General features: G+C 41.7%; 1 protein-coding gene across 1 annotated transcript in view; it reads right to left on the bottom strand.

Moving 5' to 3' along the window:
- Positions 1-20,545, bottom strand: part of LOC308141652 (neurobeachin-like) — a gene marked incomplete at both ends in the record, with an annotated part of 240,698 nt that overhangs the window by 219,866 nt on the left and 287 nt on the right.

Consider the following 20,545-nt stretch of genomic DNA (forward strand, 5'->3'; position numbering starts at 1 on the left):
TTCGTCTGTCACACTGTGCTCAAGTCTTCTAAACAGAACTGTTGGATTTTCGCTGCCGTCATTCAGTTTGGACACACCGACGCAGCCATCGGACACCGACTGAAAGCAATTCTGACCTCGTTTGAACCAAAAAGAAAACCAGCAGTACCACTGCTGGGACGACGTGCTCCTGAAAACTACCGGCAAAATAAATAAAACGCCCCGATTCTCTCCAGGAACGCCGCGTCCTATATTTAAACTGTGCAGAAAAGATTGTCGGCACAACACAGGCGACGGCACGCCGTCAAGGAGAAACTATGCCGAATGGCACACCTGAGCCACTCCACAGCAACGGCTTGTGTTTCCTGTTTGAAGAGGCGAAGCTGCAGCGTTCCAGCAGCTCTGTGTGAAACATCAATTCAAATGTACAGCAGGCCTAAAAGTATAGTCTTCTAAATATTTCAGAATCCCACCGCAATGGAAAAAAAACACAAACAAAATGTTGTCTGCAACAATCCCACGGGATGTCCCAGCGAGTGTTTTAAAAAAAAAAATTCATCTATTGGTGAATTTAGTTCAAGTTCTAGTGTAAAAAATAAGTGTTAAAATAGATTATCTAATTGGATCAACTAAATATGGCACTTACGCATAACAAGAAGTTTGAAAACAAGAGTGAGTGTATGCAGGAGGGAACGTACCAATGTATTTGCCTTCACAGGAACGTAAGCGGGTCACTTATGAAACTAATAAACTGAAGTTATGACGTTTTTCTTTATGATTTATATATGTAGCACATTACTTAAACTGTGATCATTTAACTGTGTGTTTATGATGAAGAGGGTACCGACCATTGGAATATGTTCAGGGGTGGACGTTTCTTCTGTTTTCAGGTATGAGTTGGTAAATAATAAACTTTACTGTGATAAAATAATTTGTGAAAAGTTGCCTGAGGATGAACAAATATTCTTAATGTAACATTTTTTACTTTATTAGACTATCCTTATAATGAAAAACTCATTCATATATTAAAATATTGAAGGTTTATATATGTAGTTTTAATGATTGATGCACAAAACTTGAAAAAACTATTTTTTTGCTAAATAAATAAACAATAATGTCCAATCAACACAGAAACGATTAATTGTTACAAGACAAATCAGAACAATATCAATGTTTAATTGCCTTTTAAACCTTTGAAATGTGAATTTCATGTAAGATTAGAAGAAAGAGAGTGCACACACGGGTCGGATAACCAATACGATGTGATGACGTCAGAAACTGCCTGCAGCTTGAACAAAGCAGCATTAAACAGTATATTGTCAACGGAATGTAAACACACAGGCCATTGAAAGCTGCGTCCATATATCGAGGGGGCAAAAGCTGGAGAATGTGCGATAAACAACTTAAACGTTAATCAAAGCGGCGCATGAACAGTCAGAGGCGCGACGCACAGATTCGCCAGTGTCCGCCGCCTTTCATCACCCCGAATTCATATTAGCAAGACGAGCAGGACTGCCACACTGTCCCAAGCTGGGCTCCATATAGGGCATCTAATTCCATGCTGAATCATCTTCAACCGAATGCCACGGCGGGTAATCCGCCTCCGCTCGAGACTCTGGAGCCGCAGCGAGGCTCCTCCAGCCAGATGTTCCTTTCAAAGCAGCCTAATAGCATTAGCCCCAGACACATATTCAGCATCTCCCCTATGCTTGAAATTGTGCTTTAATAAATCTGCGAATCCCCCGAGCTGGCCCGCATTGGTGAAAATACACTTTTCCATATTAGTGGCGCTTATTGCTGTTTATACAGAGTTAATCACTGGACCTTAACGTCACCTGCGTCTATGCTTTTCTAAATGCCGTAGGTTATAGAAATGATCCTTTTTTTTTTTTTGTCGCGTCTCAGTGGCTTCAGCTGCATCTTTTTCCACAAACAGTAGGAAGGAGGGCTGACAAAATCAAATCTGTGGCGTCACCGGCCAATTCTGGAGTTTTGTTTTGCGCCGTGGGGGTGTCAGACCGCTGCGGCAGCGACACAGCCATGTGTTTGATGTCTGTTTGTTGTTGCTGAGGCTTTAGAATGCGAGGCAGAGTCTTCAGATTCCCCTCTTGTTGAACCAGCGTCCAATATCAGTCTGGGACGCCAACGTCGTCTCTACTTAGATTTGCAGGACTTCGACCCCGTTTACACCACAATGTTTCAGGTGAAAATGCATCATTCTTGTTTGGTTTTGTTTTCTTTTCAGAAAGTTTGGTGTTTACACTTGCGACTTTTTGAAAATGTTGTCTGTTTACACAGAAATAGCAGAAACGCCCACCCCCCCTCAAAGCTACAAGTCCAAGATTTGCAAACTCACATCCCATCAGCGGTTGACTTTAGCTCTCTTTCCTGTTTTCTGTTTTCTTTTTTTTATATATTTCCCAACACCGACTGCTGGAGGCAGGAGCCCACCACCACAACCACCACCCAGTCTGGTACAGCTGGAAATGTCTCTCTTTAAAAAATTGAATTCCCTGCATAATCATTTGAGATTGTTGCAGGGTTTTTTTTCTAGTTTTTATTGGGATACAAAATGAGCTCATGAATTTGAGTTTTGAAGCTTTATTTTTGAAGTGGATGCACTTTTTAAATATTTCCACTGTAAACACTCTGACGTTTTGCTTTCTCGTCCACGTTACTCATGCATTTCTATCAGAACATGTTTGTTGTGTGTCTCTTAGAGACTTTTTGATGGGCTGATTTACTGTTGGGTTTTTTTCAAAGGCAGTATTTTAGAGTATTTCTGTGCTTGAATCAACACAAAAAGGAATTTCTCATTTGGGCAATAAGGTGTATCGTGTCTAATTATATAAACACAAAGTATCTGATGGGAAGCTGCGAGGAAAGCACGGCTGCTTTGAGATACCGTGCGTGTGACATAAGTAAAGTAAATTGCAAACAGAAGTGAAAAATACGCAATTATCATGCAAACTAACTGGGTTTTCTTTTTTAAAGGAATCTCCAGGGCTTCATCACGCACAATTACGAGATTTTTTTAAGATGAAGCTCAAAATAAAACTGCAACTGAAAAACCACACTCTGAACCAATCCACTGTTTTCTAGCCATGAACCTTATGCTTTAATTTCACTTCATTAAAGGGAACAGAGGACATATGTAGCCATCCATTAGCGTCTCATGAATATATGCAAAGGAAATACTTTGACATTAAGAGGCATTGAAATGAGGCGCGATGCCATGATGTTTCATTAAATGTGAACCTGAATATTCAACAGCAAAGCCATGGAACACCATCAAAATGTGGACGTCAGTGCAGTGAGCCAGATGGAAAAATCAAGATGTCCGAGCGACGCGTCGTAAAAAATATCCGGTCCGAATGTGGCGGCGAAGATAATGAGCCATAAAAACGGACGGCGTCTTTGTTCATTATGCTGATCTCCGAGTATTAATTGTAATCCAAACTCCTAACTCCCGCTAAGCCCGCCATTATTTCCCCCCTTTCACTCCAGCCACATTAAATCAGTGTGATCCAGCTCTTACCGAATCCTTCAGGCTTCAAACATCAGTAGGAAATGGAAACATCACCAGCTGTACTAGAGCAATAAGTATAAACCTCCTGGAGATTGATTTTACACCAGCCTTTACCAAAAGCAGAGAATTTGCACAATGGAAGAACAAAAAAAAAAACAACAACAACAGGATGTACACAAGATGGGTTTGGCACATTTAAGAGGGGGAAAAGAAAAAAAAAACCCTGCAGGCTGCAGCGCTACAGGGAATGAAGTGTGAATGAAAATGCTTTCAAAACAGAGACGTCTCGTCAACAACACCAGCTTTGTCAGACGTAATGTCCAAATCTGTATTCACAGCACACGCCATTAACTGCCTAGTGGCTCGTGTGCAACCCAGAATTATAAATCTGTCACTTCCTGTAATGCAGACCTCACGCCGTATGCCGTGCCAATAAAGTGGCTCAGCGCTCTCCTCCACGTGTTCCGTCACTCCGAGAGATAGAAAAGAGAAATCGCTCCGCAGTTTCAGCGACGTGTGACAGGGAGCATGTGTTGGAAGTGCTTGTATTTGATGGCGCACACTCACACAGAAGTCGGAGCAATGCTTCATGTTGCTGCAACACAAACAGAAAACGTCGACCCGCTCGCTCTCCGGATGATGAAACATCCGACGGCGCCAACGTGTGGATCCAAAACCCGTTTTCACATCAGTTCTGACTTGCAGTTTACAACATTTCCAATCAACGCCCGGTTACAAAACTGTGACAAAGGTGAGAAATTTGAATGCAGCACTTTCATCAGTCTTCATATAAAAACATTTGTTCGGTTTCATGTCTCGGCTCCCTGCAGGCGGCTTTTGAATCAATTTGTCAAACACGTTTATTTCCACCTCATTGAATTAAAATCTCACTATATATATATATATATATATATATATATATATATAGAAGCACATGAACTGAGCCTTATAGTATTATTTGTAATATTCTATTATAACACGGCGAAACTGGCGATGTCACATGATACTCACTGAGCTGTGCTTTCAGGGTACGCCGTGCAATATGTACATTGTGAACGTTGATATTGCGATATATATCGTGCGACATTAATAAAAACTGAATCCGTTCTTTCAGTTTAACCGTACATTGTTATGTCCCGGTCTGAATCGTCTCCTGGTCATTAACATTTATTCATACGTGTTCCAGTTCTGCAGCCCGCGCCTTCGCCCGCTATCAAAGCACTCTTTGCTTTTGCCGCATCTGCACTGCGATGCACCGACACCATGTCAACCCTGCTGCAACGGGGCGATATGACTTTGCATGTTTGCCTGATCGGGGATGCAGCTCATCTCCATAGAAATGGGCATGTGTGCAGGGCTGAGTCCCAATGGGGGGGGGGGGGGGGGGGGGGGGGGCGCGACAACACATTAACACCGAGGCTGGGATCTGGTTGGCTGCCAGCACTGGCTCCACCGGGGGTGTGGGGGGGTGTAAAGCTGTATATTCACATTGTTACTGCTGCTGAGGAGCCAACAGAGTCCCTCGCTGCAAAAACAGCTTCAGTAATGGAAACAACGTGATGTTTACAGTATCGACCGGTAATGTAGTGACGAATGTGAAATGGCATTAATTATCATCCAACGTGCCGGGGTTTTAAACACCGAATATACCGAAATACCGCTACCGAATTTTCGCTAATTTAGGTAGCGGTATTTTTTTGGTTTATCGCCCAGGCCGACTGGAGATCACTGGAAATAGCAGCGGCTTCGTTAGAATTGGATTTGTCCTTGTCAAAGTAAAGCACAATAACGTCAAGGTCAGTGACGCCCAAACATTTTCTGGAGGGACCCACTATTCTAAACTTCCACCTTTCTAAAGGAAACTCGTCATTGCACTCATAGAAACATGTATTTCCAAGTATTCCAAACACTCTTCAACAGATTCCTGACTTATTTTGTCACAACGTTCGCAACCCTCAATGTGAGAATCACTGAAATATAAATATATATATATATATAAATAAAATACATAATGTTTTGAGCCAATAAGTGTAAATATATGTACATGTATCAGTTGTTTTTTTGTTTTTTTTGCATTAGCTAAACATCTGGGAAAACCCTGTGTCATACCTCCCTTATTTAACCAAATGTCATATTTGTTTGCTAAAGCATTATTGCTTTAGCAATCAAAAGATAAACATGAAAAATATGAAAAGAGTGAATTTGGTTCATAGCTATTGCCTTCAACTGCATAAATAGATCAAAATACAAAGAAAAAAAAATGCGAAGCCAGATTTGTGAATTCATTGACAGTTATTGGCTATTAGAAGTCAGTAATATTCTTACACTGGATAAGCTTGGGGAAAAGAAATCAAATTGTACACAATCATAAAACCAAACACTCGAATCTCATTTCAGAGTAACAGAGGATTACAATCTCAGCTCAACAATAATCAGACAGCCTTTGATGGAAACACACTGATGTGGTCTTGGAAATACAGTGTTGTAGCTTAGCCAGGAAGAAAATTGGATTGGAAACCTAAGTAGGACTCAATCCCAGCAAGAGAACAGTTCAAAACACACACGAAAAATATGTAATGTGTATTAAATAGTTGGTGTAAAATCTGTCCAAAAGGAAAGAAGGAAGAGTGAACTTTCGAAGCTTATTTCATTTTCACTTCCCTAAACATAAGCAAACTCCACTGCAACAATATCAGCAACACATTTCCATCAGAATCAAGCCTGAAAGGCTCGATCGGCTCAAGCTGCGGCGTCCCGGGTCAAAACATCGCGCCGGCGGGCTGGGAGATGCATCCCACAATGCACCCCGACGGTAATGTAGGCAGCAGCCAAATAATATACTATCAGCATCTCTCTGGGGGGAAACCCTGCATGAGCGAGGAGCTCGGATGAGAATAGCAATAGAAGAGCAAGGCCAAGGGGACGAGACAGAGAAAATAGAAGCGTGGCCTCTCCAAAGTCATTTGACCCGTGGTCTTTTAGCATTTCCTTACGGTGCCTGACGGTTATCAACGGGAGAAAACCACCAGGGTCCAAAATCAAGAAGGCTGGAATGCCCCACTTTACCAAGTGGAAGTACAATAACACCAGCCCAGCAAGCAACATAAATAATGAGTGCCGAATCATTAACATAAGATCAGGGCGACGGGAATATATTTTACTCAACGTGGAAATGCAGAAACAGTTCTTAGATAATGAATAGAGCGGAAAAGTTGCAGACAAGGCAGAATGCAAACCGCATTTTAATACGACAGCTCTGCACTCCGTCCTTGGTTGAGGATAATCAGCGTGCTCCCCGAGTCAATCAGCAGTTCAGGTAAATGATTTTAAAACAAACAAATTTGCACAGAATCAGAATTTCAATTTTGCCCTCAAATCCTCGCAAAGATTATCTCGGAGTGGATCGGAGGAAAACTGCCGTCGGGAGAAATTGAATGGCTTAGCGGAGAACAAGCTTCAACCCCGGAAAGCACAATTTCAGCACATTGGAACCCCCTTCAGTGCGCGCGGTTTGAAGCGGAAAATATAAAAGTGTAGCAGTCGCGACGGTGATTCATACGTGTGACTTAATTCTCTCTTCACTGGAGAACCATCACGGGCACATTGCCGGCATTAATGAGAAGCTCAATTGATCTATGGTGGCAATAACGACGGCAACTTGACTTAATGGGGGCGAGCACGGTGGAGGGAACCCGTCTGGCTGAAGACAGTTTAGAAGACTGTTATAGGTGAGAGAGGGACGTTTGGTTGGGGTTCAGTTCCTCCTCAGGGTGGGAATTTGGTGAAGACGTTCAAGGGCTAGTGAGCTGGATGTGCTTAAAGGGCAGTTTGTTGGTAAAAGAGTTGTGCAGGTTAAAGTTAACGGGGAGAAGATGGTCAAGGAGAGTTTGTCGGCGTGAAGATTGAGACGGTCGAGTTTCTTGGAGGGGTACAATGGTTATAGGGCGTTTATTGGGGTCAATTCAACTTTATTTATATAGCACCAAATACAACACAGTCATTTCTAGGTGCTTTAAACAGGGGAAAGAGAAAAATCTTGAAACAGCCTTAACTGTACGCTATGGTAAATAGAGTTTTGAGTCTTGCCTTATGAGTAGAGACTGTTTCAGACTCATTGACTGAAACTGGGATCTGGTTTCACAAGACGTGGGCTGAGAGCTGAAGGCTCTGACTCCCATTCTACTTTTAGAAAACCTAGGAACCTCCAGGGGATAGCACTCTGAGAATGAACTGTTCTTCTGGGGAGATATGGGACTAACGGTTCTTTAAGATATGATGGAGCCTGGTTGTTAAGAGCTTTATAAGTTAGAAGGATCTTAAATTCTATTCTAGATTTAACAGGGAGCCAATGAAGAGAGGTTAGTATTGGAGTGATGTGATCTCTGATGCTGGTTCTTGTTCTTTATTCCTGCCTCACAACAGCACAACCTGCATTCTAGCACCATCCGGGGAGCATTACCGGCATTAATGTGACGCCTAATTGATCCATGTAGGTAAATTACCTTTCATTAGCCGATCCTACACAGCCGTGCGATTACACACAGCCAGAGGAGGCCGTCTGCACAACATGTACACTATTTACAATGCACACTTCAGACATTAGATGTTAGTAACATGACATTAAACAAATCAGTTTCTTTCATTGTGTAATTGGGTAAAGTGTAAAATGCTGCTCGTGATGTCATGAATACATGCATTAAATGATCAAAAGAACGTATAATAAACAACAAATGTATCTTTCTAGAGTCGCACAAGAAAAAAAAAAAAAAAGTGTGATATCAGTAAAACTGTGGCAGCACCGAGAGGTCATATTGATCCAGGATTGATCAACGGGTGCAACTAACTGTACTGCAGCAGAGGGACCCTTAAAGTGAACGCTGGCCACAATTGAAAGCAGCATCGGCCTCACACAGATCTCACTTCTTGTCTTTCATCAATTATGCATTTGTAGATATACCGATTGTCGCTGGTGAGCTGCGCACATCAGCAGTTGGGTTTTTTTTGGACTGCCTTGGTTGGTCTCATTTAAGAGGAAAGCAATTGTTTAACATAAAGGTGTCATTTGAATGAAACAGAGTTGAATTGACTAAGAAGGAAGAAGACCCCTGGAGTGCTCAGCTGAGAACAGGAAACGCACCCCTGGCAGGAGAAGCAGGTGAGTTTAAAGTTATTCCTGAAATGCAGCATTTGTTTTCTGTGAGCTCGGTGTCCTCGAGGATGAATTCCATTTTGCATTTCATTGCCCTTTGAATCATAACCCATGGAACCGTCTATGCAAACACACGACTGAAAACGCCCAACCCGTTTCTGTCGTGTGGAATAAGAGGTTCAGCTTCCTTTTTAATGAAGAGAATTTACTTTTGGCAAAGTTCACAGATTCACAGCTGAGATTAAAGGAAGCAGAGTGAGTTTGCCCATTCCAGATTGCACGAGGGGAATTGTGACGACAGCTTTCATTTCAGCAGAAGTACTGAAAACTAGCATGTTGAGCCTCGAGTAGGTCGGGACGATTCCGATCCAGTATCGGTATCGGGTTCTGACATCAACCTAATTCACCGATCCATGAAGCCCCGTCTGCTTGACTGTTGCTGAAATTACTCCACAGTGTTTCCCTGCTGCTGCTCTGCTCGCTGGCTGCAAACTGTGGACTGGATTTCCTGAAAGGGAGGCGGTTCTGAATGAGACGTGGAGTAACGAGTCAGGAAATCCATTCCACAGTTTGCAGCCAGCATGCAGGCTAACGTAGCAGCACTGTGCTATCCAACTTTTCATGACATGTTCTGGTATCGGAAAAGTATCGGTATCGGCAGATATCCACATTCAGGTATCGGGATTGGAAGCAAAAAAAAACGTGGATCGGTGCATCTATCGGTTATTGTTTACCTACTCTCCCATGTGCAGAATAACTATTTACAATGCACAGGAGCAGAGTTTTACAAAAGTTGCACGTTCTCCCGTTTCCATGGAGACGGAGTCAGAGCACTCCCAAAAACTTCTACCTTCGGAGCAGTTTTCAAAAAGCGACGTTTTCCGTGGCGCCCGTTGTCACGCAGACGGCTCCTCAAAACAATAAGAACGTTTTCTGTTCTCACAGCGAGATCGTTGGCGAGATAATCTTCTGACAGAAACGTCACAACCGTCGCCTCACTTCACCACAAAGTGTTGCAAATAATCTGTGAGACCTCTTTACCTTTCAGTTTATCATTTTGACGATAAATATGGCGATTCTCGTGTGACTCGCTTTGGCATTTTCCCCTCGAGTGCTTTTGTCAAACGACTTATGTTTGTTTTGGTGTCGGAAAATCAAATGTGATTGGCGCTGAAATATAGCGGAAAAAAATTAAGCGGGCTGCAGCCACACATATTAAAGCCGCCACCCTCTTAGACACTCACATGACAACGCATGAAACTCAGCTGCTGAAGGGAGAGATCTCACAGTTTTCCTTTAAACCGCCATCGAATCAAAAAAATCTTTATCTGTGACTGACACGTTGAATATACGGACGCCAAAGACTTTCATTTCCAACGCATTTAAAAAAATTACAATATCCAAACGGAAGGGACATGAAAAGTGCCTGGAGGTTCCACTTTCAAGCTCTCATGATGAAAGCAACTACTAATCCAGGAAGTGGTGACGTCTGTATAGGATATAAGCAAAATTATGATAATAGAGTTCAATGATGTATAACTTTAGTAGTGGAATAATGTATGAATAAGTATAATAGGTGGAAAAAGGCAGCAAACATTCAACAGAGGAGAGTGAATTGTATTTTTTTTTAAACAATTTGCTATTTGTTTTATGAGTAACGATTTTCACAAGCCTATCAACATTTATGCGATTAATCGTGATCTTCTTTCCAGTTATTCTGTTGCAGGTAATGTGTTTCAGAGTGCCATGACTCCCAGTCCAGATTCTCCTGGGACTTGGGGGGTATGTAGTTGAGACACTCCGTAATAACGATCCCACTTGGTCGTCTGTCCGTATGAGCGTCTGCGTACTATCGTATGTTTCGGTTTTTAAGGAGGCCGAGCAGTTGCGATCCCAGAAAGAATATTGGATCCAAAATATAAGGCAAATTCAATCACTGATATTACTTTTCTCAGACAGAGAAATGTATTGGAACCGATAAAAGCGTTTTGCGACGCAGCTTTATGACCGAGGTCGTTGCTCTCGATCCCGCACACTGTACCGGTACCTTTAAGCAATCCGACAGCTCCTTTTTCGTTCACGCGTCACCGTTTGACAAGTGCGAGAGGAGATTCACACGATTTTTAATCAAGGTTGTCGTAATGGCACAGCGGCGTGAAGCGAATGCCTCGGAGCAGCCTGGAGAATGAGCCGGTAATGTCGCCTAACAAGTTGAAACACTTTTGAGAAGCTGTTAACAGCTTGATTTGTGTGTGTGTGTGTGTGTGTGTGTGTGTGTGTGTGGGTCATCGTGACAAAATGTGAAAAGAGCAGGAAATAAAAGGCAGTCCAGGCGTGAAGCCGAACAATCCCACATTACATGATGCTGCACGACAAGAAGTGTCTGTTATTAATGTTCATTGTGAAATTACTGGCACCGCCACTCCTTTACGTGGAGAAAGTTTATCGCTTCATCTCTGAGCTGTTAAATATTAGCACATATTGGCTGGTTTGTGAGATTTTCTCCGGCCTTGCCCTCTTCGACGCGTCGACTCCGGCTTTTCTACGCAAACTCTTTGATACTGATTCTTTGTACGTTTCTACTTTTGGGAGTAACTTTTTCCATTGTGTTGGAAATGTTGCGATGGGATCATTTTGTACTCGGGAGTTTGGGTATAAAGAGGGTATCTGGCTTTATTTCATTTGATTTCACTTTAATGTACTCTATTTTGATTAATTCTTCTTGATTTAGGCTTTTTGAAAGAAAAACTAAAATTTTTCCTCCTCATTTTCATTCAAACAGTAAAATAACAAATACATGTTTTATTGCATTGAAACATTTATAACATTTTATTCATAATATTAAGAAAAAGACAATGTTAAGATAAAATAAAGTATCTAAAAGTATTAAAACAACTCATTAGATCTGTAACCCAAGGCTTAAAACTATCATGACAAAACAATTAACAATTCAATGATATTCAATGAGTCCAAGACATATGAAGCGATACATTTTTAAAAGGTTTCCAACATCCAGGGCTACTAAAAGCTTTGCTCGGGCAACTGAATCATCTCCCCTCCTTGCCCCAACGGGCTCCTGGTTTTTTGGCAATATTTTGACGTTTCTTTCGGTAAACATCACTTGGTATCACTGACGGATCATGCCATTGCTGGGCGCCGCCATTTCTCGCCCTGAGAGTGCAATCACGTGATTCACGCTTGATACAGGTACGTGAAGACCGCGGCTGATCGCCGCCGCTATTTTCTTCCCGATTCGTGATCCACATTCTGGTCAGTGACGCTGCGTCTTACCTGGAAAACATGCGTTCTGATTGGATAGCGTCGCGTAATTTCTCGGGATTCCCTCGAATGACGTCGTCGGGGGGGGGGGGGGGGGGGGGGGGGAACTCCTCGTCGTCCGCCATTTTGAATTTTTCATTTCCGTCAACATTCAGATCGTCACCGGAACGTATTCAGAACTCACTCGACTTCAACACATAAAAACTACTTCGACTGAAACGATGTATTTTGGATTATTTTGACTTTCTAATGCCAAAGTTTCATAACTTTTTATGGTTCAGAAAAAAAAATTGACTGAAGAGGAAGAGGGACAAGATTTGATTTGTTATTATAAAAATACATGACACACATTTACCATGTTATTAAAAAAATGCATGTGGATAAAAAGTGGTATTAGGTAGTGGTATGGTATCTAGGGTGTGGCAGCTCCAATCTTAATACTATCGACTTAATTTAAGACCAAGAACAAACTTAAAATATATATTATTATTCCTTCAGATTGAATATATTGAAGAGAGATATCTTGATTATTAAAGAAACAACAACTGTTTTTATGTAAAATGTTATGTTGGTTGGATTTAACATCATCGTATGTCGTAACACTGACACATATCTAACTGTTCAGCCACGTGCAAAACAAATTCGGATGAACCTTGATGGTAGAATTACAGTAGAATTGCAATCCAATCCTGCGGAACCACATCAACCTTGACGGCAGGATTCCACAACCAGTGTTAAAACATTATGTAACCTACATGAAAGATTAATCAGTCTTGATAAAGAGACGACACCTCGTTGTTTAGCCCATTCATTTATTCAATTACTCCACTGCACAAACAAGACGTCTTTCTTTTTTTTTTGGGGGGGGGGGGGGGAGGGGGGGAGGGGGGTTATGCTGGGTAATGATGTTCAACTCTTATTTAATTAAGTTGTTAATGTTTACAGTGAGACTTGCTTGTTGACATGCCAAGCGGTTGCTCCCCCAAGCTGTTCAATCAATCACTTTAAATTGGATATACTCTCACTGGGTTCGACTGGAGCCCGTCTCGGAGTTGGGTTGGAGGCGGGACAAAGGCGCTCTGGACAGATCATCAAGTCCAAACTGGACTGTGAGAAGACTTGAGGTGGCAGCTCTCCTTTTCACAAGCGCACCATCGATTCATTTCCTTTTCGTTACTCGACTGGGATCAAATACAACACAAAGCGAAGATTACCAGCGAGCCAGCGGCCGGTGGGATGAACGACTGACTGCAGACCATCCAGACGGTTGCAGCATCGACCGGAACCCAGAGACGCCACAACACCACAGCTTTTTTTTGTTGTTGTTAATAGTAAGGTAATAAGCTTTCATTGATCCTTTGGCTCCGGTTTGCATTTTGCCCACTACTTTTACAAAAAGCAGCGTGAAATTTGGGGAAAATTCTAATTAAATAGATTAATGTCATTCTACAGTTTTCTTTTCCCTCCAATAATCCATATGGCTCAAACCCTCTTGTTTAAATACTCCAGCTATAATTTATTTGACAAATCTCTGGCGTATATTATACCGTAGAACAATTATCCCATGAACATGAAAAAATGTATGGGATATATAATATAATAGCCATTCTTTTATGTATTTATGAAGTAGAAACGGATGTAATTAGCAGAGCATTAATTAACAGACATGTTAGCGCAGACAGTGAAGCTGCAGAGCAATTTGCTGACACCGTTAATTTAGCCTAATTTGTCTTTTAAGGAAACCAAAATTCACAGATTTGAAAAAGAAAAAGAAAAAAGTGCCTCACCCCAGAGCGTGTCCCGATTCAGTCAAATCGCTCTCAAGACCATCTTGTAATCACAACATCAAGGATCAGTGATTACTAATCATAGTCCAACGTGCACCACTGCTCCCGCCGTGAGGATGATTGTAGCAGCCCGTGTAATGCCATTAAGCTAATGAAAATAATTGATTTGGCATCTTGTGTTGATCGTATATCTAACAAAGCAGTAACCGGCGTATGAAACACCTTCTGTGTCTGTGAATTTCTCATTCAGAGCATGTTGGTGAGCTTTCTGTCGGAGCTGGCAAAATAAATCAATATCAAATAAGGAGTAAGAGGGCTCCCCACTCTGGGGACTTGGCAAGAAACTAACTTCACTGTACGCAGATGGGAAGGGAATACTGCAGTAGCAAGAGTAATCTAAGGCGAAGTGTTTTCTGGAAATGTTTTTGGTGACAAACCCTATGTTTGACAACTGGTGGATTATTTCATACGTTCTGTATAGTGTATTGAAAAGAAACTACAACGGGAACTCGGTAGAGCGTCGCCAATGCCACATTTGTCACCATGGAAACCAGTGGATTACAAGGTTACTTTATTCACCGCACAGTTTCCTTGCGTCATTTGTCATGGTGGTTTGAACTGCTTCGTATTTTTGCAATGTTCACGTTAAATGACGTTCTGCCGGTTCCCATTCTGTTATGCGTTATTTAGAGGGAGTTGGCGCAGTGGTTAGCGCGCTCGCCACACAGCAAGAAGGTCAACGGTTCAATACAGGTGATACCAAAAAATTTTAATAAATAAAAGATTCTTTGTAAAGCACTGAATTAAAATTCAAAAATTTGAAATTCCAAAAAATTCGAAAAAAAATGTGATTCCTTCGCCTTGCATTGATCACATCATTATCGTCTGATGTCGCCACGACACGGCGAAAGAACGGCGAAATCTGCTTTCTGTCAATACGGCAGCACTTTGAGCTATAATATAATTCACTCCTCAGCATTGTCATAGATACTGACCCCCCCCCCCCCCCCCCCCCCCCCCCCCCCCCCCCGCAGACCAGGAACAACTGGAAGGAGTCTAGACATCAGAAACACAATGTTTCTTGGTTTCTACCATTATTCGTTCAACTATCAAAATCATGATATTCTGTTGTCGCTTTCTTGTTCATTTATATTCCTGCTTGAAAATCATGTTACTGTCTACATAGAGCTGCTCAGGCTGGTTTCATCTCACAACAACTGGAAAGTATTTGGATCAGTGTGATAACTGTAAGAAATATATGTAGCACTAACAATGTTATTGTATGTTTCTCTCGCTCTCTCTCTCTGAGAAAGATAAGAGAAAAAAGAAAAAAAAGAAACACAATGTCACATGGATGGATGGATGGATGGATGGATGGATGGATGGATGTGTTTGCATCTCTTCCCGTCAATATTATGTTGTATTTGATGATGTTTGGTTCCACTATCGGCTGAACGTTCGCCCCGAGCCTTTCTTTGAGATAATCCAACCCCGACGCTGAAGATTCCTATCAAAGCGGTTCGTCTCACCTACTTTGGTTTTTTTTTAAATAAGCTCAATTGATTAAAAACAACAAAAAAAAGTTAATCTGAAAGGAAAAATACGTCCAGTTTCATCCATCTTCCTTCATAGCAAACACAAAGAAAAGCAGTTGCGTGGTACCAACACACTGTTCAAAGTCAGTGTGCCGAATGCAGAGGGAGAGTTTAGACAAGTTTCAACAAATGATCATTATTTACACCTCTTCTTAAATGTACGGCCGCTGGGACACCGTGGAACTGGTATGAAGTGGACCACGGTGGCTCACGTTGGGCGGAGTGCCACTTTGAGGACGTCTGAAGAAGATGGATGATAACTTTGACCTGACCTGAATAATGTGCCCGTCAGAACGACTCTTACTGATTCCTATTGTCATCTTCCAAAAGAGCAGCGAGTCAGCTGACAGGCTGCAAATAGGGCAACCACAGTCAATTTCACATCGGGGGGGGGGGGATAGACGTGAAAGTCAAGACTTTACAAATCACATTTTCCCCTCAGATGTTCTCTGGAGATGTTAAAAGCATTACGATTCAATTACTTCACAAATTAGACCCCCTGAGATTTAAACTCTTCAGACGCTCCCCGCTTGCAGACGACTGGACGACTGGAGCTCTTTACATTAGAAAAACGGAGCTTTTAATTGAAACGGATGAAAGATGGTGCAGGGTTCTGACAAAGCAGCTGCGGCACGTGAAAATATGAATCTCCATTAGTGTCGTAGGCCGGGTCCACGCGGGGCCAATGTCCACCATGCTTTCAGGGACTGAATGTAATGAATGCGTCATCATCATCTCTGAAAAACAGCTGGGAAATGAGGCATTCTTTACAATCAGACGAGCCGCGGCAGGAAGACGAAGAAAGAAAAACACAGCAGGAGCGCGATAAGACTGCATTAGTGCACGGACATATCGCAAATTGCATACATTTCATGTATATTAAATACGATAGCGGGTTAGAGCACTCCTTGGGTGTTTGACCTCATCACTCGCTACATTATCTGCCAGCTTTCTAACATTCTATTTTAGAACGACCTCTGACGAGTGTGCAAATGGAAAAATCACACGGGCCCACTAATAACACTTCAGGTGTTTGGCTCTGCGGCAGGAGAGGAGCCGGTATTTGTACCGACGGTGAAACGTGTCCTGCTTTTTCCAACTAAACTCTCAGTCCATTATGAGCAGGTCCATCCAGGTACTCATGATGTACTTACTTGACCGCGTGAACACTCATGTGCTTCAAACAGCAAAGTGGAAGTGTGGGGGAAAAAAAAAAAAGTGATTTGATATGTGCTCACGACCTCACTCACTCACTCACTCACTTCAACAGTTATGGTCCCACCAATAACCACAACTCATGAGTACAAAGATATATATCCTGTGTTTTTGAAGACAGATATACATTTATACAGTACACATTCTGTGCGTCAGCTCGTCGGTCGATTGTTGTATTCGCAAACTGATTTCATATTTCTATTTTCATTCATGTCGGTGAGAACTAAGGTGGTCTGATCAGTTTAATTATAAACCTCTTTAACAACCAAACTGTGGTAGAAAATGTCCAGATAAAGTAAACGTATATGTTTTTACATATAAAGACGAGGTACCGGCGTATTTGATCACATATCCTAAAGTTATGTGATTCTTGCCATGTTTCTAAGGTGGAAGTAGATCAATTAGATAATTATCGTTAAGTGACGACCAAAATTACACTCGAGTCCAGAATTACATCGAAATTGAAGGGGTTTTTTTGGTTTTTAAAAAACAAGGACTGTGAAACATCTGGTGCAGCTGTGGTGCGAAGCAGGTAGTCTTTCTCTTCATGTGGACGTTTGATCTCCTATCTTTTCTTGCAGAGTGTCCTTGAGACATTGCTTTGTTTTCGTCCAGATGAGATTAACAATCTAAAGGGAGTCGAGACTTCTAAAGACGTAAACATATAAGTTCATTCAAGCCGTTTGTTCTCATATTCTCATGTTCTCATTTCTTTACCTCTTTCAAATCTTCTACCGTTTAATGTGACTGAACCTCCGTCTCTGTCCTCCTTCCCATTCAGACACGTCCTCAGTTTTACACGACATTCATCTCAAGATGAGGTGTGCAGACGTAGACGAGAGGAGGCCCTGCAATGAACTCTTGAGGAACTCCACTTGCACTTTGATTTTCCTGATTCACAGACAGGCCTTTTATATAAAGGCTCTTTACATTCTTGCACAATAAAAAAAAAAATTGAGACAGTAGGGGACTTTATATATATATATATATATAATTTTCCCCCCCCGAATTCTAGCAACTTATTGCCATTGCCTCTAGGAAGTACTGTTTTCAAAGACACAAGTATGGCCAATAAAATAAATGTCTAAGCCAAATAAAGTAAAGTCAAACAAATAAATGCATAAAATAAATAAATAAATCTGGATTTAGATTGTTGCCACAATGAGTGTGAAACCTAAGGCCTGCCAGAGGCTGCAACCTGGCCCCCCTAAACCACCAAGCAACTTGTAAACATTTCAAAAACATTGATGCATGTAAAAAAAACATAATTCCTTAAGCATAACGAACAAGCAACCCTGAGACCCGAGCCGAGACCCTGAGATGCCTCGAAGCTACCGAACCATCTCCAAAGCCACGTTGTGAGTGTGAGTGTGTAAAAAACATGCATCATGCAGCCGCTATAGAAGAAGTTTTAGGCGACTTTTCACTGTATTTTGTATTAAAACTGGCCCAGTGTTGAGATTGTAGTAACTTTCTGTCGTTAATTGTTTGGTTTTGTGAAAATCTAGACATCTGCGTCATGTACAGTCTGCATTACAACAAGAAAATGTGGAGTTTAAATTTAAAGGTTATTATAAAACTATAGGGGCTCAACTAAAATGCAGAGCAGAATCTTAAAACCTCTAAAGATAGACAGAATATAGAAGGAGCAAAGCCTTTCCTGCTGGAGTTGGTGGGTCAGAAATCACCCATATTGTCTGGACAGTAAGTTTTGAAAGACAGGAAAACACGGGGGTCGCCTCACGCCAGGATCATTACGTCTTACTGTCTTTCCTGCAGCAGACAATAAACCATCCGTGATGAGGACGGACTCCTCGGGCTCGTTTTGGGGGACGGGGGAATGAAAAAGGCTCTAAACAAAACACTTGAGGGATCGATGTGAATGTGAGGAGACGGTGAGCCGGACGAGAATAACCTCCATCCTCTCTCTTTAAAAACACCTCGAGGCCACAGTGGACGGTGAGTCTGCACCCCGACACAGTATCCCGGATATTCTTCCACCGCAAAAACATAAACCTCATTTCAACGAGTGCTCCGAAGCGTCACAAAAAAATACATAAATAAGTGAAAAAATCATCACAACACTGTTTGTATTGGCGAACCACATCAAGTGTCGTTAAATTGAAATCTTTGAAGTTGTTGAAATTACAATCTCCACTCAAACTGGTGGAACTGGAGGCAACCTAACGTCCAGTTTTCCTCAAAAACATGAATTGTCTGAGTCAGAAAGACGCACGCTTTGGGAAAAAAACGCCTGACCAGTACCACAACAGAGAGGGTTTTTAAATTGATGAGGAAGATAGAATTAAGATAAAAATACAAACACAGAGAGTAGTAGTAGTATTTTTTTTTCACCCAGTGTGTATCTGCAGTTTCCACCTTCAATGTTTATTAATCATTTTTCCTTGATTTCTTTGTGCCTCAGAATTCTGTCCCGCAGCAATAAGGTACGAAATAATTTCTTCCGTCAATCAGTTATGGTTTTTTAGTTTTTTTTAACTAATAAATCACAAAATGTTTGTCATACTGAACATAAATGCACAGTTGCATGGTCATATAATCTATAGTCGTCCAGTCTATGTCTTTTACAGGTATATCGCATAACGCGATAATACAATAATAAAGTACCTTTCAGCACCGCCTCGTTTTGTCGCCAATAGAGCTTCTTGGGAGGCTTTCCACAACACGTTTGTGTTTCTGAGGGAGTTGATTGATTCTGTTGAGGTTTTGGGGGTCAGGCACGACAATATCCGTTTCACAATCTCAGAGTTGATCCTGGAAGGGTTGAGGTCAGGCCTCTGAACGGGACCGTTGAGTTATTCCACTGCAAACTCACCAAACCATGTCTTTTATGGACGTTGGCACACAGTCGTGTTGGAATTAAAAACTGCTCTCCAAAACGTCTCGTGCTTTATTTGTGGGAAGATTGAAACAGTTAAATGAACAAGTTAGCAGGTGTGGCAAAGGAAAAAAAAAAGAATGTACCATTTCTCCATCAAACATAAGGCTTGCGGGTCAAAACTGGTCCGGAAGAGGCTCCAATCCAGACAAAACCAAACAAATTTAAATATTTCACCGAAAACATAGAATTTTTTTTTTCCAAACACATTTCTTAAGAGTAGCAGAAACAACAAAACTCATGTTGGCCTCAAAGCCATGCTGTCCTGGTGAGTTTGTAAAAAAAAAAAAAAAAAACATAATGCAACAGCGACTGTATACAGTTGTTTTTAAAAAAAAATATATATCTCACTGTGTTTTGCACCAGAAGGAATCATTAAAATAGGCTTTATGTTGAGATGGTAGTAATTGTTTGGTTTTGCGAAAATATAGACATTTTCATCTCGTACAGTCTGCGCCACAACGAAGAAAAACTTTTAACGTTTAAATGAAAAAGCTCATTATGAAACAATTTCACCAGTCCAGATGAAATCGGGCTGGATTTGGCCCCTGAACTGAAATGTGTTTGACGTCCCGATACTACCAGAGGTTAGAGAAGCAGACCTGGGATCAGGAGGGCGCAGGTGCGACTCCCACAGTGGACCGATCCCACTATCACCACTATCCCTGAGCATGACCCCTGACCCCTGACCCCCCCCCCCCCCCCCCCATCAGCCTCCTCCTGTGGCTGATATAGGATGAGACAATACAGAAAAAGTCTGTTTTCTTCTTCACCTCCACCGATTCTTCTTGATTTACTGTAAAGTTTGTTCAACTTGACTACTTGTGAACTCACTTAATTAAACCATCACTGTGTTTGTGTGTGTGTGTGTGTGTGTGTGTGTGTGTGTGTGTGTGTGTGTGTGTGTGTGTGTGTGTGTGTGTGTGTGTGTGTGTGTGTGTGTGTGTGTGTGTGTGTGTGTGTGTGTGTGTGTGTGTGTGGTTTGGCTTCACTAATTATTAATAGGGGAAATGCTGTATTAAATATGTGCACCGTCTCAAATTCCAAATATTATATTATATTATGAAGCTGTGGTTACTGATTGAGTGTGAATTGATGAAGTCCAGTCATTGA

The sequence above is a fragment of the Blennius ocellaris genome, assembly GCF_963422515.1.
Source record: "Blennius ocellaris genome assembly, chromosome: 2".
NCBI classification, from domain to species: domain Eukaryota; kingdom Metazoa; phylum Chordata; class Actinopteri; order Blenniiformes; family Blenniidae; genus Blennius; species Blennius ocellaris.